Raw genomic sequence first — 18,729 nt, forward strand, 5'->3', positions numbered from 1 at the left:
CTAAAGTCTCTCTACCTATGGTTTGGTTACTCTTTCAGGATGACCTTTCAAACATGATCACCTACTTAAAACTTTTAAATAACTTCCTCTATCTCAATTACACTTTGGGTAAAGCCCAGGTCTGTAACATAGGTTACTGTATACGCTGAACCGTCTGCCTTCCTCTCCACTGTCATTCCTTGCCACTGACCTGAGGCACTCCAGACACACTGAACTCTTAGAATTTGTACCTAACGTATCTAACTGCTGTTGCTCCTTTTTGTCTCTGTTAAACATTTCATCCTTCTTTGATTCCTAGACTGGGATGGGTCCCCTGCTTTATGTTCTCTGAATCCACCTGTTTACTCTGTCAGAACAATCAGGACAGTCTTACGTGTTCTGTTGTCTCTGGTCATACTCCAGTTTTGTCATATCCACAGTGCCTAGCACAGGACCTCTATATACTTAATAAATGATCTATTTGCTAAATAAAGGAATAACTATCTGTGCTATTCTGTCACTATGTCTATTCAGATTTTGACATTCTGATAAGAGTCGATTTGTGTTCATCCTCCAGGTATTAAGAATATGACTTAACTCAGTACGTGTCATTGCTTTTCTTATCTATTCATTTGGCTGTGCTAGGTCTTCATTGCAGCACACAGCCTCTTTGTTGCTCGGAAGGCTTCTCTAGGTGGGGTGAGAGGGGTTCTCTAGACTCAGTACAGCGCACAGGCTTAGTTGCAATATGTAGGATCTTAGTTCCCTGAGCAGGGATCAAACCTCGGTCCCCTGCATTGGGAGTTTGGAGTCTTATCCATTGGACCGCTAGTGAAGTCCCAAATGTCATTGCTGTTTTAAAAAATTTATTTACTTAATTTTGGTTGTGCTGGGCCTTCATTGCTGCATAGGCTTTTCTCTGGTTGGGGCAAGTTGTAGTGCATAGGCTTCTCACTGCAGTGGCTTCTCTTGTAGAGCACAGGCTCTAGGGAAAGTGGGCTTCAGCAGTTGCAGCGAGTGGATTTGATAGCTGTGGCTCTCACGGGCTCCAGAGCGCTGGCTCAGTAATTACGGCACATGGGCTTAGTTGCCTCGCAGCAGGTGGGATCTTCCTGGAGCAGGGATTGGACCTTTGTCCCCTGCATTGGTGAGTGGATCCTTAACCATTGGACCACCAGGGAAGCCCTGCTTCGTGATTTTATTTTCATTTAATAATAACAATCTCTTGGAGAACCTTTGAGTATGTAAATAAAAATTATTTTTCTTTTTTTAATTTTTATTTTATATTGGAGTATAGTTGTGTTCATTACAAGTGTATTATTCTTTTTCAGATTCTTTCTCCATTTAGATTATTACAGAATATTAAGTAAGCAGAGTTCCCTGTGCTATCCAGTAGGTCCTTGTTGGTTATCTGTTTTAAATATAGTAGTGCGTACATGTCAATCCCAGACTCCCATTCTGCACTGTCCCCCCTTTCCTCCATGGTAACCATAAGTTCCTTCTCTGAGTCTGTTTCTTTTTTGTAAATAAGTTCATTTGTATCAGTTTTTTTTAGATTCCTATAAGCAATAGCATGTGATGTTTGTCTTCCTCTGACTTACCTCACTTATTCTTTTTCATAGCTGTATTTTATTAGTGATTTAATATGCCACTAAAGGTTATGCCCATTCTGTAGCTATTGTACAGCTAGTACAATAGTGAATAACCTTGAACTTACGTCATTTTTTACATGCATGATTATATCTGTAAGATAAAGTCCTAAAAGGATGGATGATCGCTGGGGCAGAAAATTGTATGTTTTAAAAGTTGACACATCTTGCCAGTTTGCTTTCATAAAGAGTATGTGAATTTACCTTCTTGTTTGCAAGCGTGCCTGTTTCCTCATACCCCTGTCCATACAGGATACAAAAATATATTTTTGAGCTTTGCTAGCTTGGATCATGGAATTCATACTGGGCCTAGAGAATGTTTTTTTCTGAAGTTAAATGGCCCATAGAAGGTGACAGGTAGTGTTTATGAGATCTGGACATATAATGAAAAACACTCAAGTTATTGTGTTGTGAAAGCCAGTATAAAAAAATAAGATTTCGTGTATTGTGTCTGATTATGAGCAGAAAGTGATTTTTTTAATTAAAAAATTTGAAAAATGGACATTATTGTTTTTAACCCAATAAACTTGAACAGCCTTACTAAAGAATTGGGATTTTTCAAACTCTGAGCACAGTAAAAGTAGATTATACTAATGAATTATTTGCCTATATTTCTATCAGTTTGTACTTGGTTAACTCACTTAAGTAAATTGTCTGATTGTTTTAGACCAGAATCAATTAACTTAATCTCTATAGAGACAAAAAGACTAGTGATTGCTTATGATTATTAGTGATTATTGGAGGAATGGGGAGGTAATAGCTAAGGATAAAAGGGTACTGTTTTGAGGATAAAAGGGTATCCTTTTGAGGTAATTAAAATGTTATAAAATTGACTATGGGAATTGTGTTTAAAGTCAAATCTTAGACCCACCAGAGATGCTTGGAGGGTGCAAACAAAGCCTTGTGCACACCAGGACCCAGGGAAAGGAGCAGTGACCTCCACAGGATACTGAACCAGACCTGCCTTTGAGTGTTTGAAGTGTCTCCTGCGGAGGCACCGGTCAGCAGTGACCTACCGCGGGGACAGGGGCTCTGGCTGCAGCAGACCTGGGTGGCATGGCCTATGGCGTGAAGTCCTCTTGGAGGAGGTCATCATTAGCTCCACTATAAAGCCGTAGAGCAGACGACCCACAAACTGGATGATAATTATACCAAAGAAGTTCTCGCATTATTGCAAAAGTTCTAGGACCCACAACAGATTTCCCAACCTGAGGATCCTACAAAGGGACTGAGAACCCCCAGGGAATTTGCCTTCGAAGGCCAGTGGGATTTGATTACAGAACTTCCATAGGACTGGGGAAATTGACTCTTAGAGGGCACAACAAAACCTTGTGTGCTTCGTGACCCAGGAGAAAGGAGCAGTGACTCCACAAGAGACTTACCAGACTTGCTGTTCCAAATCCTGAAAGATGATGCTGTTAAAGTGCTGCATTCACTATGCCAGCAAATTTGGAAAACTCAGCAGTGGCCACAGGACTGGAAAAGGTCTGTTTTCATTCCGATCCCAAAGAAGGGCAATGCCAAAGAGTGTTCAGACTATCGCACAATTGCACTCATTTTGCATGCTAGCAAAGTAAGGCTCAAAATTCTCCAAGCTAGTCTTCAACAGTATGTGAACCGAGAACTCCCAGAAGTTCAAGCTGGATTTAGAAAAGGCAGAGGAACCAGAGATCAAATTGCCAACATCTGTTGTATCATAGAAAAAGCAAGAGAATTCCAGAAAAACATCTCCTTCATTGACTACGCTACAGCCTTTAACTCTGTGGATCACAACAAACTGGAAAATTCTTAAAGAGGTGGGTATACTAGACCACTTTCCTGCCTTCTGAGAAACCTGTATGCAGGTCCAGAAGCAGCAGTTAGAATAGGACATGGAACAACGGACTGGTTCTACATTGGGAAAGGAGTACATCATAGCTGTGTGGTGTTACCCTTCTTATTTATCTTACATGCAGAGTACATCATGCAAAATGCTGAGCTGGATGAAACACCAGCCGGAATCAAGATTGCCAGGAGAAATATCAGTAACTTCAGATATGCAGATGACACTACTCTTAATGGCAGAAAGTGAAGAGGAACTAAAGAGCCTCTTAATGATGGTGAAAGAGGAGAGTGAAAAGGCTGGCTTAAAACTCAACATTCAAAAAACTTTATCATGACATCTGGTCCCATCACTTCATGGCAAATAGATGGGGAAACAATGGAAAGAGTGAGAGACATTATTTTCTTGGGCTCCAAAATCACTGCAGGTGGTGACTGCAGCCATGCAATTAGAGATGCTTGCTCCTTGGGAAAAAGCTATGACAGATCTATAGACAGCGTATTAAAAAGCAGAAACATTACTTTGCAGACAAAGGTCTGTCTAGTCAAAGCTATGGTTTTTCCAGTAGTCATGTATAGATGTGAGAGTTGAACCACAAAGAAGGTGAATGCCGAAGAATTGTTGTTTTTGATCTGTGGTGTTGGAGAAGAGAGTCCCCTGGACTGCAAGGAAAGCAAACCAATCCTACAGGAAATCAGTCCTGAATATTCAGGATGCTGAAACTGAAGCTCCAATGCTTTGGCCACCTGATGTGAAGAGCCGACTTATTGGGAAAGACCCTGATGCTGGGAAGGATTGAAGGCAGGAGGAGAAGGGGCTGACAGAGGACAAGAGGTTGGATGGCATCACTGACTTGATGGACATGAGTTTGAGCAAGCTCAGGAGATGGTAAAGGACAGGGAAATCTGACGTGCTGCAATCCATGGGATCACAAGGAGTCAGACACGACTGAGCAACTGAACAACAACAAAATTGGTGTGGCCACTATGAAAAACATTATGGAGGTCCCTCAAAAAATTAAAAATAAAACTACCATATAATGCAGCAATTCTATTTCTGGGTGTTTAGTGGAAACAAAGTTCTGTCTCGGAAAAATATCTGCCTTTTCCATGTTCATTGCAACAGTATTTATAAAAGCCAGTGCATGAATTTGACTTAAGTGTCCATCAGTGGATGGATGGATAAAGCAGATACAAGGGGCGGGGGCGGTGTGTGTGTGTCTTCATATACGCAATGGAATATTCAGCTGTAAAAAAGAAAGAAATCTTAACTTTTGCAACAGCATGGATAGTCTTTGAGGGCATTGTGTGAAGTGAAGTAAGAAAGAGAAAGACAAATACCATATAATCTCACCTATATATGAAATCGGAAAACAAAACATTTAACTCATGTGCCTGAAATAGATTGATAGTTGTTTAAAGTGGGAGGTAGAGGGGTTTGAGGGTTAGGAAAATGGGAGAAGGGTATCAAAAGGTACAAACTTCCAATTATTAAATAAGTAAATTATAGGATATAATATGCAATATGGTGACTAGTTAAAATTTTATTGTGTATTTGAAAATTGCTAAGACTATTCTCATCACCAGAAAAAAATTGTAGCTGTGTGTGGTGATGGATGTCAACTTATTGTGGTGATCATATCCCAGTAGATACAGATCATTATGTTGTACACCTGAAACTAATATAATGTTATATGTCAATTATGTCTTTGTAAATAAAAGGAAAAAAAGTAAACTTCCAGGTGAAGGGGGAAAATTTGCCATTTAAAAGTGTACAGTTCAGTGATTTTAAGTATATGCCAAAGTTGTGTGACTGTTACCACTGTCTGATTTCAGAACATTTGTATCACCCCAGAAAAGAAACCTATACCCCTTTAGTAGTCCATTAGTGGTCACTGCATTCTCCTTCACTTCAGCCCCCAACATCTATTAATCAGCTTTCTGTCTTTATGGATTTGCCTGTTCTGGACATTACATATAGGTGTGTTAGTGTTAGTCGCTTAGTCGTGTGCAATTCTTTGCAACCCCATGGACTGTATGTAGCCCACCAGTATCCTCTGTCCCTGGAATTCTCCAGGCAAGAATACTAGAGTAGGGAACCATTCTCCAGGGGATTGAACCTGGGTCTCCTGCGTTACAGGCAAATTCTTTACCATCTAAGCCACCAAGGTAGCCCCAAAAAGTAAAATTATTAGTCACATCTGTCTCTGTGACCCTATGGACTGTAGCCTGCCAGGCTCCTCTTGTTCATGGAATTCTCCAGGCAAGAATATTGGAGTGGGTAGCCATTCCTTTCTCCAGTGTATCTTCCTGACCCATTGATCGAACCTGGATTTCTGCATTGCAGGGAGATTCTTTACCATCTGAGCCACCAAGGAAGAGCCTACATATAGGTAGAATCGTTCAATATGCAACCTTTAATGTCTAACTTCTTTGACTTAGCATAATCCATGCTCAGAGTTTATCCATGTTATAGTATGTTTCGGCACTTTATTCTTATCTGTGTCTAAATAATAATTCATTTTACTTATTCAATCATCAATTGATATTTGAATTGCTTTTTTTTTTTTTTTTTTTTTTGCTATTGTGAGTAGCATTTACCTACAAGTTATTGTGTGGACATAATATTTTTAGTTTTTTGGGGTATATATATTTATACCTATGAGTGGAATTGCTGAATCATGTAAACTAATGTTTAACATTTAGAGGAACTGCCATGCTGTTTTCCATATTTTCCGTTTTACACTCTAACCAATAATAATTGAGGGTTCCAGTTTCTCCACATCTTTGCCAAAACTTGTGTATCTTCTTTGGAGAAATCTCTTCAAATCCTTTGCCCACTTAAAAAATTAGGTTATTTATCTTTTTATTGTTGAGTTGTAAAAGTTGTGTAAATATTCTAGATAGTGTTTTCTTCCCACATATGTGCTTTGCAGATACTTTGACCCATTGCATGGGTTGTCTTTTCTCTTTCTTGATTAGTATCCTTTGAAGCACAACAGTTTTGAATTTTGATGAAGTCCGGTCTGTCTGTCTTTTGTTGCTCTGCTTTTGTTATGTCTAAGAAGCCGTTGCCTAAATCAAAATGTGATCCACTTGTGTGTCCTCTTACTTCTGCAGTCCTTTTCTTGCCCTGTATCACCTGGAATATTTACGTATGTTCTGCTTTGATCCTAACACTCATTCTTGATCTTTTAACAGAGAGCAGATTAATTTAGCATTGTCAGCCAGTACACTGCAGTTTTTTTGATATGAGATGAATAAGGTTTTTTGACATATTGGAATCCTAATTGTGAAGTCAGCTGTGTTTGTTACCAGAGTTGAAAGATTGCTATAATATGTGTAGATATGCATATGTGATATAGTATGTCTAGTGTTAGTGGAACCTTAGTAAGCACAAAATCAAGCATAGAGTGGGAAGTAGACTTTAAACTTGAACTGTGGTAAAGGTGATTTATTTTGGTTTGGTTTCTCTCATGATCATATCCTTAATATTATTTTTAAACAGATCAATGGCATGTAGTTCGATTTATTTAAAACCCTTTTAGCTGTACTAAATCATCTGGGAGGAGAGAAAAAGTAAATTCATAAGAAGGAATTTCCTTTTAAAAAGAGAATGTGAAAACCCCATAAATTATATCTCCATACATACTGAAGTAAATATAGATAAATTGATATGATATCTGGGATTTGCTTCAAAATTGGTGGTGGGAGGAATGGCAATAGAATTGGCCATTTGGTAAAATTAATGGAACTGAATGAATGGTATCTGTATGTTTGTGATTTTCATAATGGCTTCCCTGGTGACTCAGTGGTAAAGAATCCACCTGCCAGTGCAGGAGAGATGGCTTCCTGATCTGCTATGATCCACTGGATAAGGAAATGGCTACCCACTCCAGTATTCTTGTCTGGAAAATTCCATGGACAGAGGAACCTGGCATGCTACGGTCCATGGGGTCTCAAAGAGTTGGACATGATTTAGCAACTGAACAATAACAAATTTTCATAATAGATTTAAATTTTTTAAATAAAAACTTTTTAAAAATGCCCCCTTAAACCTAATCTTTCTCTTTAGTTTCAGATCCAACTTCCAAATATTACCATATGGACTTCCTCTGATATTTCTAATTAAAGTGGTCAAAAATGGAATCCATTGCCTTTATCTCCAGATTTCTGTATTTTCTGTATTCCTTATATTGATTCTTTGGTGGTTCAGATGGTAAAGACTGCCTGCAATGAGGGAGACCCAGGTTCAATGCCTGGGTCAGGAAGATTCCCCTGAAGAAGGCAGTGGCTAACCCACTCCAATATTCTTGCCTGGAGAATTCCATGGACAGGAGGAGCCTGGTGGGCTACAGTCTGGGGTCACAAAGAGTTGGACATGACTGAGTGACTAATACTTCACTAAATTGGTTGATGGAAGCACCATATACCTGGTTTTCCGAGATAGAAACTTGAGACATTGCCAACTTCCCTAATTCCTTGAAGGTTTTTGCTCCTGTTACTCTCTCCTGTGCTCTTCCTATCATAGTGTTTGGTAATTGCGTCATTCATATATAGATGATCTTTCTAGTACCCTCTCCTCTTGGTTCTTTGAGCTTGTTTCCTCGTTCTCTCCCATCTCCTCGGTTCCCCTCCCTTCCTCTCCCCTTCCTTCCTTCTAGTAATCTTGCCCTTCGCCTTAGGTCATCACATTCCTGACATCTCCATAATCTCAGTTTCAAGCATCCCAGTTTTTAGTCACCTTTCTGTCTTTCCAGCATACTCCTTCTCATATCCTGACTCAACTGATCTTTTGACCCCACGGCGTTTATAATCCTACTACTTTTTTATTGTTCCTATCTTTCCCTCATGTCCTCACTTAACTTTCTTATGAACACTCCCTTATATGTCTAACTTAAACCCCCTTGTCCCCTCTTTTGATTAGCAGAACCTCAAATTATTCCCTTATATATGCTTTAAATCTCCTTCCCCTTCTAGATTGTTTGAAAATGACTGGAGGGGAAAAAATCATAATTATGCTAACTGGTCACAGTTTAAATTTATGATTACTTCCCTTTGAATAAGCAATCATATCTCTAGCCCATTCATTCTTTCCTAGCTGATTTGTCATAAAATCCTTAGTGTTTATTTACTTACCACATTCTGAGCAGATGACCTCGCTTGCCATTTCACCACTGAGAAATACAAGCAATCAGGAAAGAACTTTTACAAACCTACCATCTACCCAAGTACCAGTACCTGCACCTGTAAATCTTCCTTCCTTCTTTGCCATGGATAAGCTCTTTCCTACGCTTGTGTACTAGATCTTATCTCCATTTACTTGCCCAAAATTACTACTTCATCAGTTCTTTGTGCTGTATCATCAATGTTTTCTTTTGTACTGAGTTATTTCCATCAACATGTTGGACTGTTATTTTTCTCATCTGAAAAAATGGTAACTCTTACTCCCACTTTCACATTCAGGTGTTGCTTTTATTTTACTTGATCTGACAGCATTTGACACAGCTGACTCATTCTCTCATCCTTGAAATACCTTCTTAACTTGACTTTTAGAACTTTATTCTTTGGATTTTTCTTTTTTTTTTTTTCTGACAATTTTTTACCACTCTTATAACCTTATATCTGGTAGTACCTCATTGATTTCAAAAAACAAATGCCTGTGCTTTTTTCACTTACATCTTTCTAAAAGCTGAGCATAGTAAAGGACCTAAAAAAATCATTGGACTCAGCTCTCTGGCTAAGTTAGGAAATGTAGAGATTTTTCAGCGGCTACACTCAGAGGCAGCTTAGCTGGGTGGACAGAGCAAAGGCTTTGGAGAAAGTCTCTGGCAACTTCTTGGTCTCCTTTGCTGGTATCTCATTATGTCCTTGACTCTATGCATTGAAGATCTATAGACATCTACCTTTGTTCTTCTGGTAGTCATGTCTGCTTTCCCTGCCTTAAATACTATCTATATTAGTGTTTTTCAAATACTATCATTATTTGATAGTTTTTTCATTATTGTTCCTCTCCAAAGAGCCATTTTAGATTTTTTTCCCCACACCTAGTCATGCTTTGCCATGGTATTTTAATACTACATATACTGTGTTTATGTGTTATGTTCTTCTATGACTCTACTTTTCTTTATATACCTTTTACTCTGGCCACACCGAATTTACTATTCCACATTTTACCTTACTGGTAAAGGAGTTTAAAGGAGTGATTATCTGTGTTCTTAATCTCCATCGACCAGGCATTGAGAGTAGACATTTCCTTGGATCAGAGCCACTACCATCATAGGCTTCCATAGGTAGAGTGGAGCAGAGATTGTGATGACAGATTTCTGGAGGAAGTAGTGACATTGCAACTAGAGATTGAGATTTTGGCACAGAGCAGAGAATGGGCCTTATTTATCTTTGCATTCGTACTGCCTGATTATGTCTTTTACCATTTGAAAGAGGATATATTAGTCTGCATGGGCTGCTATAACAAAATACCATAGAGTGGGTGGCCTAAACAAGTTATTTATTTCTCACACTCCTTGAAGCTGGAAAATCCAACCAAGATTAAGGTGCTGGCCGATTGGATTCCTGGTAAGGGTCTTCTTCCTGTCTTGCAGGTGGCGGCCTTTTCACTGTGTCCTCATATGGTGGTGAGGGAACATCTCCCCTTAACCCTTTGCAAAACCACACATCCTCCTAACATCAGGACCCTGCCCTCGGACCTCATCTAACCCTCATTACCTTCCAAAGACACCATCTCCAAATACCATCTCATTGGGATTTAGAACTTCAGCGTGTGAATTTGAAGGTGGGGCATGGGGAACATAATTCAGTCCATAGCAGAGGATCTATGGGTGACATTCTGAGTCTGGACCACTGTTTAAAACCACAGCAAGACAGTGTTGCACCAAAGAACACTTTTTTGTATAGTGGTTAAGAATGTGACTGTTTTAAAATTAAACTGGTTCATTTTCAGTGATGAGTAATTTAATAAAGGCTTGGCATTTTCAATTAAGCTTTCTATTACATCTGTAGCCGTTTTTAATGTTTAAGTTAGATACCATTATTTGTCTTGGATAGGTATTTCCCACATTCTCTTCTAGTGTTGGCGTGTATTACTGTTTCTAGAGCCAGTAGCAAGTTTTCTCTTCTAAGTGTTACAAGAATCACGTAAGATTTGCCTCCTAGTGGAATATTCAGATTGTTTAGCCTCTTTTTATCCGTGAGAGGTTTGGTGGTATTTTTGTTTTGGGGTTTTTGGCAGGGTGACAGGTGTTTTTTGTGTGTGTTTTTTGCTTTTTTTAAGATTGTAAAGTTACCAGTCTGCTTGAGTCCGCTTGGTGTTCACATTATCACATCTGCAAAGCACTTACTGCACTCCATCACCTGAATTCAGGTGACTCATCACCTTAAATTCCCTAATGAAAGTTAGGAGTATAGGTGAAAAACTATAGAGATGGTCAAACATTTTATAATGTTTTCAGCAGCTGTCTTAGTTGTTTAAATCTGTTAATAAATACATGTACAAATCTCCATTGCCTGGGTTACTGCTTTTGAAAACTGTTGAAAAGCATCCAAGAATATCCCTAGCTCTTGTTAGAGTGTAGTTAAGCATGAGAGAAGATGATATGTCTATGTAGATACAAAAAGTTCACAGACTAATGCAGCTATATTGGCATGGAATTCCCTTTTGAGTAAATCGGAATGTAAGTCAGGGAGCAATTAGGTAGCATTGCTCAATATATGCAGCAGATATCTATGAAAGTAGTTCTTCATAGCTTTGGATTAGTGCTTGCTTTGGGAGCACATATCCTGAAAAATTTTGAACTATCAGCAACATGTTGTTTTAACACCGCTACTTTTAAAACTTCACAAATCTTTTATTGTTATAAACAAATGAAGAAGGATGTATTTTGGATATTGTCACCTATGCGAATGACCTTTCATTAAAATGTGTTGAGATTTATTTAGTTATTCAACATTAGTTAATATACTCCAAGCCTTTATTTAATGCAGTTTTCCAAGGTTTGTTTGTTTAAATTTTCACTAGTTCAGTTAGCATCATAATCAGGTAAATTATTGTGATTTTAGAAATTCAGTTTTTATGTTTTCTTTATTAATGGTTTTGGACACTTTTTTAACCCTCTCTTCCCCCAACCCCAAATATGCAGCATACATAATGTTAGAAAACTGCAGTGATTTAATACTATTTAATGGAGTCATGGCCCCTTTGTGACATTTTTATTATTATCCTTGTGGATAAAAATGGATGGAAATTTCCTAAAAATCTGCACGGTGGGCTCTTCTAAATGATCATTTTACCCAAATTGTTAGTGTGCAGTGTGTTTCAAGCATTTCCATAAAAACCCAACAAGATTTGAAGTTCCCTATCAGCCCAGAGAAACTGAGCAGTGTTGAATTTTCACATGCCTTCTCAAAAACAATGGACAGATGAGGTAAGAAGTGCAAATTTTGTAGTTTGTTTACAATTAAATGAGGTTTGTCCCATTTTTAAGTTGTTATTTTCTGTATGAAAATTCTTAGCTGTACCATTCCCATTTTTCAAAGCTACAGCTTTGGGTAACACAAATTTTGTTGGGTAAACACAATTTTGTGTTTAAAATTGTGTCAGAATTCCAGCTTTGTGTTTAAAGTCTAAGAAAGGAAATGCTAGAACTTTTGAATTTAGTTATAAACAGTAACATCTTAAATGTGATAAACCACAACAAAAAGGTCCCTATGTTTGGCAAAGTCACATTCCCCAGGGATTCACTGAACAGCAGCAGCTCTGTCGCAGTGTCAGCTGAGGCTTTATTTGTGCCTTTCTCTAATGGCTCCTTGTTCCCCCAAAGCTGCTGAAGAAGGTGTGATGCTTGCATAGTCCTCATTAAGGATTCTTTTCATCACTGCTTAGATTAGCTTAGGAAACCTAGATATCAGAGTTTGGGAGTTTGACTTCTACTGGATCTGCTATAATGATCCCTGAAAAATCACCAGATTTTTTTTTCTGTCCTCATTTATTGGTTGGTGGCATCTAGGAACAGATTGACATCTACTGTTGGAGAGAATATAAATAATTTATCAATAGCTTTGCAGTAGCTGGCAAGATAAAAAATAATGTATGGATATTTGCATTTAACATTTTTCTAAATAGTGCTCATAGTAACATCCTTTGTCAAATCTAGTCTTTCTATTTTAAAGCAGCACTTTGGAAATCTCAGTTTTTCCCAGTTTTCTCCCATTGAAATATCATTATGTTCCTGAAAGAGCATCTTTTTAATAAGTTGAAGAAAGGAATTGTATGTTTTAAAAGACAGCTTTAAAACAAATCTCCTTAGATAACAAAAGTTAATTAACATGACATGTTTTGCTATGATTCTACTTGGAAAGATGCACTCAGATTTGCATTCTACGCTGGCACTGGTTCTTTTAGCTGAACATACAGGTGATTTATTGTACTGGAATCAATATTTTGTACAAAATTTAGAAATAATAAGAAACCTGTTTAAGACAGATTTTAATCACATGATACGAGGCTTCGAATGTTTTGGATTTAATGTGTTATAAGAAAATTTATCAGGATTCTCTTCTGTTAGGAACTGACTTGGAAGAAAGTGCTTCTTTCAAATATTTATTTACCAACTACTTTGAATTGAGTAAGCATATGCATTTTACTCATCGTCTGGAAACAATATTATGCCCAGCACTTGTTATGAATGTGTGATTTTATGATTCAGAGCAATGTTTAATTTTTTGATTTTCCTGGTATGGATATTTATACTTTAGTCCCTGCTTGCAGAGAGTAGATAGTTTCTATTACCATTTTTTGAAAAGTCAGTGTAAAAAGAAGAGCCTTTCAAATTATGCAGTGGTGTTCTATTGAAAACTGAGGAGGTTACTAGATGTTTTACCAAGAATAGGTATACTGGAGCACTATTTATTTAAAATTATTAGCATATAAGCCAGATTTGTTTTCCTTTCATTTTCACATGAATGATCAGTGACTACTAGTTTATCCAAAATTTGTGTAAAATGTTTTTAAAATATTTTTAACTAATGATATTTATAAAGCATTGATTTTTGTCATGTTTTTAAATTTATCAAACTTTAAACAAAAATAGATATTAACTTTTAAGGGTTTGTCAGTTGCCATTGTAAACCATTACCATGCAAGTTTTATTTCTACTAATCATTTTAGTTGTGTTATTCTTTCATGTTTAGTTTTGAAATGTTTATTTGCATCTTACTACTTTAGAAATATGAAAAGAAAATTTCACATAAACAGCTCAAGATGGACTGATAAAAATGATGTTTACTTGAAAGACTTGTTGCATGTATACTCATGTAATCAAACTCTGTGATTAGGGTAATTAGAAATAGGGAAAAAAAAGCATGGAGTTTGTAATCCTAGGTATGTCAAAAACAGCTGCAACTTTTTTTTTTTAAAGCATGGGTTTGAATTGTCGCTTTTTCATAATTTTCCTTACGTTCTACCACTGTATCCTTTTAATAATATATGTATATTTGTTAGCATTTTAAATATTCATACATTTACATACTTGTAATGATATTTTATTAGTATTCTTGGATGTTTTATTTTAGCTCTTGCCTTCTGCATTTGCAACCAAATTATACTTTATATGCTAGACAAGGTTTATGCCAGCCTAATTGGTTGCTGGCATTTCTTAGCCTCACAGCTGCTGTGAATTCAGCTGTGAACTACATATAATAGGATCCTGTTTTCAACGACCAAAAGGCAATTGTCAACATGTAAAACTTGTTTTTGATAAATAAATATATGAGGTTTTATGGCAAATTAAATAATACCAATAGCAACCTTAAGTAACCATCTTAATTTTAAAGATTAGAAAATCCTGAAATGTAGAATTCATATGTTTGTTATTTTTTCATCACTGGGGCAAAGGTGGCTTGAATTCAGGTGTTTGTTCTTCTGTTCCTTTGCAGGTTTTTTCTTTTTTAAAAAATCATTTGTCTTCATATTTACTAACAGATTTTTAAAAATTGAGAGCTGAACTTTTCCCCTTTTATTTCTCCATGACAGAAAGTTGAGGCTTAAAATGATGTACAGATATTTCTTAAAATGAACTAAACATAAAACTTTGAAATAAAAATTACAAATTCAAAATTTTTCTCTATTTACATTACTTGACTTAGTAAATAATACTTTTGTAAATTATTCTGACATCTATATTTGGGGTGAAATTTACATTTCTCTTAGGTTTAACCATATGAAATTGTCAATTTTTAGGTTAAAAATAAAAATATGGACTATTTTTTCCTTCTTATAGTTATGATAGTTCTTATGTGATTTAATTATATTTAAAACTCTGTTAGTTCTCAATAGTAGAAACCAAGAAGATCTCTTTTTAAACCATGCATTCATCTCCCACTGAGGTCAGTAATCTGTTTCTAAAAGTCAGATATTTTGTGTAGAAAATGCTGTCTGGAAATCTATCTGCCTTTATTATAAATAGGAAAAAATTGCAGTGTTAATCATCAACTCAGACTAGGACTTGCTCATGGCCCAGTGGTTAAATCTCTGCACTTCCAATGCAGGGGACGCGGGTTCTATCCCTGATTGCAGAAACTAAGATTCTGTTTGCCACGTAATATCATTAAAAAAAAAAAGTAACTGACATTATAAATCCACCTGCATATAAGATACTGTTACGTTTGCTGCTGCTGCTGCTGCTCCTAAGTTGCTTCAGTCGTGTCCGACTCTGTGCCACCCCATAGACAGCAGCCCACCAGGCCTCCCCGTCCCTGGAATTCTCCAGGCAAGAACACTGGAGTGGGTTGCCATTTCCTTCTCCAATGCATGAAAGTGAAAAGTGAAAGTGAAGTCGCTCGGTTGTGTCTGAGTCTACCGACCCCATGGACTGCAGCCCACCAGGCTCCTCCGTCCGTGGGATTTTCCAGGCAAGAGTGCTGGAGTGGGGTGCCATTGCCTTCTCTGCTGTTACGATTAACAAACAATAAATAAGGGTACCAAATCCATTCTTTCAGTTCAGTTGCTCAGTCGTGTCCGACTCTTTGCGACCCAAATCCATTACATATACAGTAAAATCTTTTCTTCTATTATAATTGCTGTTTCCCTGTCCTCACTGTTTCCTTTCAACATTTTCTTAAATGTTTGGGACCTCATTCAGCACTGGGCCAAACAAGGACTGCTGCTGCTGCTAAGTCGCTTCAGTCGTGTCCGACTCTGTGCGACCCCGTAGGCAGCAGCCCACCAGGCTCCCCCGTCCCTGGGATTCTCCAGGCAAGAACACTGGAGTAAGTTGCCATTTCTTTCTTCAATGCGTGAAAGTGAAAAGTGAAAGTGAAGTCGCTCAGTCTTGTCCAACCCTCAGTGACCTCATGGACCGCAGCCTTCCAGGCTGCTCCATCCATGGGATTTTCCACGCAAGAGTACTGGAGTGGAGTAAATAAATATAAAAGGCTGTGGAAATACATTTAGGACAAGCACACCATGTCAGAAAGTAGCTGACACTGAGTATCACGCCCATGTTTTGTATCACTTTGATACTTGGTGTGCTTTTTTATTGTGATTCTGACCATCTATCAGTTATATTTGGAATGTAACTCAAGAACATTTCCTTGCACATTCTTGTTTAAAATGCAAATTAAGTTTTGGCATGTACAGATATAAACCTCCTATTTAAACACTGGCCAAAATATCTTACATTGAGAAATAATTTTTTGAAGTTTGGGTATTAAAAACCAAGAGGTGTTTTCATGGGAAAATGATTGGAAAGACATTTGCAGGATTTCCCTGTTTTTGTCAGAACTTTGCAACTATTTTTTTAACTTCTCTCTCAACAGATGACATTTTCTACACTGTAATTTATTTTTATAAGTAGGTTGAAGTAATGCTGAAAACTTTAAAATCCGTCTCTAGATTATTAAATTTTAAAAAGTAGTGTTTTGGAACTGTAAGAGTTATTGATTTACATAATAGTATTGATTTTAATATTAGTGTGAACTTAATAGCTTTCAAATCTAACTTTCATTTTCTGTGAATATGAAATATGACTTAAAGATGGATTGACACTTCTGGTCAAAATAGTAGAATAAAATTCATGTACTGGCATCCGTATACCCCAGATATGAGAAGACCTTTAAAAAGACATAGCTGAGCTCAAGAACAAGGTATCACCATGGATCAGAAATACTAAGGGATGAGTGAGGCTGAGCAGGTGGTGCTGGTGGTGGTGGCTTAGTCGCTAAGTTGTCTCCAGCTCTTGTGACCCCATGGACTATATACAGCCTGCCAGGATCCTCTGTCTGTGGGATTTCAGGCAAGGGTAGGTAGCTAAAGTTTGATTCTGAAGGATGATGGGGGACCAAAAAAAAGAATCAGAGTCAGGTTCACTGTTTGAAGACAAAGACTTATGACTCCTCTTTAAAGATGCTGATTAAAAAAAAAAAAATTCCTGGTGATTTGCTCCCCAGAGCTAGTTTTAAAGGAAATTTTCCTCCAAGGGAGGCAATCCAGTCTAATTAAGGTAGAAATACAAGGGCACTCCTCAGCCACCATGCACTGGGTAAATCAGACCGATTACTTGTGGCTTTGTCTGTTCTGATTGGTGATGGATCTCACAACAGGATTACTGAGAGTCAAAGAATCATAAAGAAAATTAGAAAAGAGTTTGAACAATAACAAAAATACTACCTATGAAAATTTTTAAGATGCTGCTAAAGCTGCCCTTGGAGAGAAATGTTTAGCTTTATTTGCTTATAAAGAAAAAAAAGATAAAGATGATTGAACTAAGCATCCACCTTAAGAATTTAAGAAAAAATACCCAAAGTAAGTTGAAAATAAGAAATAAGGACTAAAAGCAATAATTAAGTATTTAATAACATATAATAAAGGGGCTCAGCAAACAAGTGTTATTCTTGGGAAAGACAAAATTGACAAATCTCAGATGATTTATCAAGGAAAAAAGTTGAAAAAATAGGAATAAAAAGTGATTATTATTACAGATACCACAGGCATTCAACATAATTATGAACAACTGTGTGCCCCAAATGTGGAACCTTAAAAATATAATTATCAAAAACAATCATAGAAAACTACAGCAATCTTATATTAAGGAAATTGAGTCTTCTCACAAATAAAACCCTAAACCAAAGTGACTTTAACCAGTATCCACCAAACACTCAAGTTTCAAATAATTATTGTTTTATATGAAGTATTCCAGAATAAGGTTGGTATGAGAAGGAAAAACTTCTGGTCAGTATTAAGCTTGATAAATGATGTAAAAGTCTAAAACAAAATATTCAGTGCAATTCTAATCAGAATCTTAACAGGTGGTTTTTTTTTTTTTTTTTGCTAATTTTTTTTATTTTTGGAACTTGACAAGCTGATTCTAAAATGTATGCAGATCTGCAAAAGTCTTAAGAAGACCCAAAGAAACTTTAAGAATATCTGGTAAAATAAGCTCTTACTTTACCAGATAGCAAGATTCATTGCAAAGCTATAAAAGTAATAAGACAAAGTAGTTTTGATCCAGGAGTAAAGAAATAGACTTGTGTGAATGCTGGAATTTGATGGATAGTTTTGCAGATAAGTAGAAGGAAGGGCTTTTCAGGAAATAGCACTGGAGAAATTTGTTTTTCATGGGGGAAAACTGGAAATTGTGTTACCATACACAGAGATCAAAATAACAGTGGATTATAGCCTTGAATATAAAAGGCTTTGTAAAATTTCATTTTTAAAAACATTTTTATTAGAGTGTAGTTAATTTACAATGTTGCATTTGTTTCTGCTCTGTTGCAAAGTGTATCTGTTATATATATATTCTCTTTAGATTCTTTTCCCATATTGATCATTACAGAGTATTGAAAAGAATTCCATGTGAGTCCCGTAAAACATCAGAAGAAAATATAAGAAACTTTCTTAATGACCTGAGTCTCAGGAAGAATTTTTTGACATAAAAACCCATAATTGAGAAATATATATATATATATGACTACATTGAAATTAAAACTCATCTAGTTCATCAAAAGACACATTAAAAAAAAGTGAAAAGATAAGCCACAACTTTGGAGGAAGTGTTTGTTACCTATGTAACAGAAGATTATTACCAAGGAAATACATAGCGAATTTCTGTAGAGAAGTAGTTAAAAAAATTTTTTTAAAACACGTGAAAGGCCTGAATGCCCAATGAACTCAAAATAGGCATAACCTCATTAAGTTAGAGAAATTAGAACCGCAGTGTGATATATTAAATCTGACAAATATTTTAAGTATTAATTTGACTATGAAGTA

General features: G+C 36.7%; 1 protein-coding gene across 23 annotated transcripts in view; it reads left to right on the forward strand.

Moving 5' to 3' along the window:
* Positions 1 to 18,729, forward strand: part of KIF2A (kinesin family member 2A) — a 71,364-nt gene that overhangs the window by 13,494 nt on the left and 39,141 nt on the right. For 5 of the 23 annotated variants that reach the window (XM_086361872.1, XM_086361884.1, XM_086361874.1 and 2 more), the window contains exon 2: positions 10,052 to 10,242. The exons of the other annotated variants lie outside the window; for them this stretch is intronic. The gene's annotated coding sequence lies outside the window, so the exon portion shown is untranslated. The remainder of the gene's footprint in view (positions 1 to 10,051; positions 10,243 to 18,729) is intronic. 23 annotated transcript variants of the gene reach the window in all.

Source organism: Bos grunniens, chromosome 20, assembly GCF_055505025.1.
Source record: "Bos grunniens cultivar Pamir isolate PY7600 chromosome 20, Bosgru_T2T1.0, whole genome shotgun sequence".
NCBI lineage: Eukaryota > Metazoa > Chordata > Mammalia > Artiodactyla > Bovidae > Bos > Bos grunniens.